This window comes from Rhinopithecus roxellana, chromosome 6 (assembly GCF_007565055.1).
Source record: "Rhinopithecus roxellana isolate Shanxi Qingling chromosome 6, ASM756505v1, whole genome shotgun sequence".
Taxonomy (NCBI): domain Eukaryota; kingdom Metazoa; phylum Chordata; class Mammalia; order Primates; family Cercopithecidae; genus Rhinopithecus; species Rhinopithecus roxellana.
Genome location: NC_044554.1, coordinates 5,747,596 through 5,755,049, shown reverse-complemented (window position 1 = coordinate 5,755,049; position 7,454 = coordinate 5,747,596).

Genomic DNA, 7,454 nt, shown 5'->3' with positions numbered 1-7,454 from the left:
ATATTTAGGATAGTTGGCTCTTCCCATTGCATTCGTCACTTTATCATTATGTAATGCCCTTCTTTGTCTTTTTTGATCTTTGTTGGTTAAAAATCTGATTTATCAGAGACTGGGGTTGCAAACCCTGGTTTTTTTTGCTTTCCATTTACTTGGTAAATATTCCTCCATCCCTTTATTTTGAGCCTATGTGTGTCTTTTCATGTGAGATGGGTCTCCTGAATACAACACAGCAATGGGTCTTGACTCTTTATCCAAGTTGCCAGTCTGTATTTGCCTGTTTACATTTAAGGTTAGTATTGTTATGTGGGAATTTGATCCTGTCAATTTGATGCTAGCTGGTTATTTTGCCCGTTAGTTGATGCAGTTTCTTTATAGTGTCGATTGTCTTTACAATTTTGTATTTGTTTTTGCAGTGGCTGGTACCAGTTTTTCCTTTCCATATTTAGTGCTTCCTTCAAGAGCTCTTGTAAGGCAGGCCTGGTGGTGACAAAATCTCTCAGCATTTGCTTGTCTGTAAAGGATTTTATTTCTCTTTTGCTTATGAAGCTCAGTTTGGCTGGATATGAAATTCTGGGTTAAAAATTTTTTTCCTTAAGAATGTTGAATATTGTCCCTCACTCTCTTCTGGCTCATAGGGTTTCTGCACAGAGACCCACTGTTAGTCTGATGGGCTTCCCTTTGTAGGTAACTCAACCCTTCTCTCTGGCTGCCCTTAACATTTTTTCCTTCATTTCAACATTGGTGAATCTGACAATTATGTGTCTTGGTGTTATTCTTCTTGAGGAGTATCTTTGTGGTGTTCTCTGTATTTCCTGAATTTGGATGTTGGCCTGTCTTGCTAGTCTGGGGAAGTTCTCCTGGATAATATCCTGAAGAGTGTTTTCCAACTTGGTTCCATTCTTGCCATCACTTTCAGGTGCAGCAATCAAACGTAGGTTTGGTCTTTTCACGTAGTCCCATATTTCTTGGAGGCTTTGTTCCTTTTCATTCTTTTTTCTCTAATCTTGTTTTCCCGCTTTATATCGTTAAGTCGATCTTCAATCTCTGGTATCCTTTTTTCCGCTTGATTGATTCAGCTATTGATACTTGTGTGTGCTTCACAAATTTCTCGTGTTGTGTTTTTCAGTTCCATCAGGTCATTTATGTTCTTCTCTAAACTGGTTATTCTAGTTAGCAATTCCTCTAACCTTTTTTCAAGGTTCTTAGCTTCCTTGCATTGGATTAGAACATGCTCCTTTAGCTTGGAGGAGTTTGTTATTACCCACCTTCTGAAGCCTACTTCTGTCAATTTGTCAGATTCATTCTTTGTCCAGTTTTGTCCCTTGCTGGCAAGGAGTTGTGGTCCTTTCGAGTAGAAGAGGCATTCTGGTTTTTGGAATTTTCAGCCTTTTTGTGCTGGTTTTTCCTCATCATCATGGATTTATTTACCTTTGGTCTTTGATGTAGATGACCTTTGGATTGGATTTTTGTGTGGACATCCTTTTTGTTGATGTTGATGCTATTCCTTTCTGTTTGTTAGTTTTCCTTCTAACAGGCCCCTCTGCTGCAGGTCTGCTGCAGTTTTCTGGCGGTCCACTCCAGACCCTGTTTGACTGGGTATCCCCAGAACAAGCTGCAGAACAGCAAACATTGCTGACTGTCCCTTCCTCTGGAAGCTTCGTCCCAGGGGGGGACCTGCCAGATGCAAGCCAGAGCTCTCCTGTATGAGGTGTCTGTCGACCCCTGCTGGGAGTTGTCTCCCAGTTAGGAGGCACAGGGATCAGGAACCCACTTGAGGAGGCAGTCTGTCCCTTAGCAGAGCTGAAGTGCTGTGCTGGGAGATCTGCTGCTCTCCTCAGAGCCAGCAGGCAGGAACGTTTAATTCTGCTAAAGCTGTACCCACAGCCACCCCTTCCCCCGGTGCTCTGTCCTAGGCAGATGGGAGTTTTATCTATCACCTTTTGTTATTATTTTTTGGCATTCTAAAGGGGGAGTCTTTTTATCATTAAATTTTTTGAACTTACTTTTGAGGAATTCTTTGGAAAATCAAAGGCATAAATGGTATTTTTCTGGATTGTTAAAAACCTTGACATTTTGAATGTTGTCAACTCAACTTTTCTTAAAGTATTCTTAGGCCAAGACTTTTCTAGAACTGATTTCTTATCTCCTAGGACTATCACGTATCCTATCTTTGAGAAACATCTTCAATAAAGGACCATTTGTCTTCAATAACTTTTAGATCTTGACATGTTTTAATTGCTGTTCATCAACCTTGAATTGATTGTCTTATGGCCTAAGGCTGAACTCCTCTTTCAGCCTTGCAGAGAGAACATCTCAGGAATTCAGCATGGAATGATAATGCTTGTCCCATGGATTATCATATTACAAATTTGCCTTCCTTTGCATTATTCCCACTTCTACACTTCACACTTGAATGACTTGTATACGGTCATTTTAGCAGACAGTTATATGCACACAGATTATATTTATGAATACATGAATGTCTAAGCATCCATATAAAATGCAAAAACTACAGTCAGTTATCCAAAGGCTGTCTGCATGAGGCCAAACATGCAGTAGTTCACCATTACCTACTTCTTCCCCAGTGTTTGAAACTGTGAGGCGATATCAAGACCACACAGTTCTTAGAGGGACTGAATCTCATAGCTCCAATTCCACAAACATTATGCTAAGTGGACTGTTATAGATTGAAGCATATTCTCTCAAGGTTTGTATGTTGAAGTACTAACCCCAGTATCTCACAATATGATCTTATTTGGAAAAAGGGTCCTTGCAGATGTAACTAGTTGAGATGAGGTCATGGTGGGGTAGGGTGGAGCTCTAATATGACTCATGTCCTTATAAAATGGGGAAATTTGGACACACACACACACACACACAGAGAGAGAGAGAGAGAGAACACCATGTGAAAATGAAGGCAGAGGCAGAGATGGGGTAATGCTTTTATGGGACAAAGAAAGCCAAAGATTGCCAATAGACCACCAGAATCTAGGCAAGAAGTGTGAAACAGCTTTTCCCTCACAATTTTTAGAAGGAACCAACCTGGCCAACACCTTGATCTCTCAGACTTATAAGCTCTAGACCAATGAGATAATACCTTGCTTTTATTTAAACCACCCAGTTTGTGATCCTTTGTTATATGGCCTAATTTCAATGACCCCCATTTCAGTTGGTCCACCAGGACTAATCAAGTCTCCAAACCTTTTATTAAAGAAAAATTCACCCACATAACAGCTCCCTGATTGGAATATTTCAGCTTCTCTCTTGCCTGTGACATTCAGTACCTCCTCTTCCTCTTATGGTACCTGTACTTATTCCACTTCAGCTCTTTCCACACCTGCTCTATCCTACTACTTCTCCTTTTTTGTCCTCTGCGAGTTTCTGCATTATGCTTTGCAAAAGCCCTTCAATCTTCTCTGAGTATTTCTTCTGCTTTTTCCACTTTAAATAAATACCAGCATTTTTATCCTCATTATTGGAATACATATATTTTGAAATCCATTAACATGAAATAATGTTCTGTGGGTCTGGAGGGTCTTTCTCCACTTTCTTCTTTTCCCTCACACCTACTGCTTCTGTTCTTCCCTTTCATGATCTCCAACTCCCAGACTCCCCACTATTCTTTAAGCCATCCATGTGACTTGTGTTACATGATTTTGTGCATTCACTTGCATTCTTAACCAGGCCAGACTTCTTGGTATGTCTCTTCAATATTTTTTGTGGCATCCTAAAATTCTTTGCAGTCTTGACTTTGTGACATGCTTTTACTTAATGATAACTTTAATCACATTGCCTATTTATCTGTTCCAACTTTGTTGAATAAAGTGACAAAATGGCACTGTTGGGTCCCATATCCTCTCATGCTGTCAATCTCAGCTGGGCCCTTGCTATTGCTTAGCTGTTATGGCATTTCTATTCAGTTCTATTTTCCTGTCTACCAAATACGACTCAGGTCCTGGTAAATTATTTTTTCTTCCACGCTGGTGAAGTTGAGCCTACATGACACAGTGCATTCCTTCCACAACAACAACAAACCCCACCTCTACTCTTTGTATTCCTCATAATTATCTATGCAGTCAGCCCTTGCAAGCCTTCAAATTTGAACCCAAATTTACTTTTCTGAGAATATTTCAGCATATATATTGGACTACAATTTAAGTAGAATATATGCCATACCCCAAATTATGCTTTAAATTTTCCCAGCTTCATGCTTCTAATATTTCATGCTTCTGAATGCTGCTATTTTTTATTCCCCATTTTGCCTATATCAAATAATTTCCTAGACCCAACTCAAATGCTACTTTTCCATCAAGCTACTCCTGGTCTCCTGGCTGGTTATATATTTTTTTCCCTTTTATGACATAGTTCCTATAAGTACAATAGCAGTTATATTATTATCATAATGTACGCATTCACCTTTGCTATGTTAATTGATTCTAAGCTTCTTTGTGGAAGGCATACAATCTTATTATTCTTTCTCCTATTCTCCTATGTTGCCTACATATAATAGATATAAAACAAATGGTTTAAATAAATAATTTTAGAATAATTGAGTAATTATAGCCAAATAAGTATGTGCATACTTAATTTTTCACTCAGATATCTGGAGATATTTAAGCATAGTAATCTCAACATTGAAATGTCATTTTTTAAAAAAGAGATGATAGAATAATCTTTTAAAACAAAGCAAAACTCAAACCCAAACCAACCACACACAAAAACACTATGGAATCTAACATGTGCAGGTCAACATTTTATGACTATTGTGCTTAGTTTTCCTTACTGTAAAGGATTTCCTAATTCAAAGGAAAATTTTGAGGATAAATGAGAAAACAGTTCTGTGTCTTTCTCTGTACGTAGGTGAGTAAAGGTGCACAAATCTGCCAAAAATGTGTACTCTTGGTGTGTTTTTCTAGGATACATTTTGTAGATTTACTCTGAATACTGTTTATTGTTTCCCAGATGATTTTCAGTGTAGGCATTCTTTGCCTTTATTCTGTCTGCATCTAGATGTGCTCCCATAATTCTGAAAAAATGCAAATACAAAGCCAGGAGGATAAATTCTGTACTTCTCTGTTCTGTAACCTCAAAAAAGCAACAATGCATAAAATGCTGTCACTTGGGAACACAAAAAGAGATTCATGCTCAGCATTCTGTTCTACTTTTTTTAAGACACAGCGATGGCTGCTGTATCTAGTGCTTTACATATCTTTTCTGAGGTAGGCCTGAAAATTTCTAATGTACCTCTCCCCACTTCATCCTAGCTCTCCTTACGTCTTTTAATCCTTCTGCTTATAACTTCTCTCTTATTCTTGCTGCCTAATTGAGTGGAAAGATGGAATTAGAGGACCTATGAAGAAGTTTGTTTGGGTCATAATACTTAACTTTTTATTTTTTTTGTAGCCTTCGAACCATACATTGTTGACAGGATAAAGACTTCTGTTGTTAATGAATACAGCATATGTTTCTGAATTCCAGAAACCTAAATTTGAATTCCAGATCCACCATTTATCCCCAGTGACTTTGAGCAAATTGATTAACCTCTCTCAGCTTCAATTTTCTTATCATTAAAAAGGAGACAGTAACATTTGTTTTACAGGGTTGTTGGGAGTTTTAGATAAAATTGTGTATGTAAAGCACATAACATAGTGCCTGGAACATAGTTGGTGCTTAATAATTGGTGAATATTATTCTGCTTCTACTTAGGGAACATATGATAACAATTTTCATTTAAATACTGCGATTTTAATTGACCATAAAGTCTGTTTTCATAATAGTGATGGTTCATAACTATGAATCAAGCTTACCCCATGTCTCCTCCACCACTTTGCCCTCCAACTCCAACTTACTTTTGGAAGACGCATTCTTTGGGAAGATGGGAACATGCTTTTGAGTTTCATGGCCACTGCAAGTAGAGTGGGGAGGGGACAAAAATCTTTCTGTTCTAAGCAGTTCTTACATAACTTGACAATTTTCCACTGTCTTTTTGTCTTCTATCTCCCCAGGATATTACTGCTGAAAAAAAACTAATGTTAGTGCCACACACAGAAACAGCGTCAACTATAAAGTTCTGGACAAAGAAAAATATAATTTCTCCCACACCAAAGCCTTGGTTCCACCCAGGACTGGACATCATCATAGACTTACCTCCTTGGAAGAGGAGAAGAGCTACTTAGTAACTCTCTTGAGAAAAATCTCAGGTGCCCCGATCTGTTTTAAGAGGTGAATGACTCTATAAAATTTTCAAGAGAAGATTTTCTTTTCATTTGTTAAAAATAAAGTTTTTGCAGGACAACTATGCTTCAATTCACTTAAGGGGACACTATAGAGTTTTATACAGATTAAAAGTCAGAATCTGAAGGCAAAAAGAAGTCTCAGCCTGGTAAAAGGTTTTGTGATTAAAGACATAGAGGAATTGAGAACAAAATTTGAAAGATTTGGGGGTAATGGGTATAGTTTCAAACTACCCAGTGTAGGGGTAAACCAAATTAAAAATACCTTTGTTCTCTTCTGGGCCTTCTAGTCATACCTGCTATACCTGCCACAGTTTGAACATATCTTGAGTAGATATGATTTTGGAACAGAATTTCAAAAACCCAACTTTCCAATATAACGTCCCATCACGTTTTATAGGAGTGAATGTGGCCACCAAATCTCAACTCATTATCCAAGGAATGTGACAAGCAAGGTTGGGCTCCAAGTCCTTACCAAGCACTGGATAAATATCATAAAATACATTAAAATGATCAGATCATCATGTTATGTTAATTTAAATGGCAGATATTTTTAAAAACCACTGTTTGAACCTATGTAGAATTAATCATTTAAAAAATAAGTACTATCCATATATAGTCTTACATATGTACCAAAAATATTTGAAAGGTAACCAAGAAACTGTTAAGAATTATTTCCATTGGGGTTTGGCTAAACAATAAAATTTTACTTTTTATTTTATACTCTTGTATTGTTTGAATTCTTACCCTGTCCCCGAACATATACACATACAAGTATACATTAGTTTATGAAAATTATGTCCATAATATGGTCTGTAGTATAAATAAATTCAAAGCAAACATCATATATATTATGTATTCCTGTTATTCAAAGTCTTCATTTACTCTACCCTGTGGGATATTCCAGAGTATATAATGCTTTTGCTGCACGTGTCACTCTGGTTTCTTTCTCCCTCTCTTTCTTTGTGGCTCATTCACTTTTGTTTACAAAATTTCTTTTTTCCCCCCTGATGTAAAACAGTTTACCCCTCTCTCTCTCCCTTTCTCTGAGTAGGATTGACCCAGCTTCAGATCTCATCTTCTTTAAGTAGCTTGTTAAGTATTTCTTAAACAATAGATAAGTATTACCTCTAATAATAACAATATATTTTTAAATACAAAGGTTATTAATAGTTTTGTGGAAAGTGAAGCATAAGAAGAGGTTCTGGGCAGGGTGCAGTG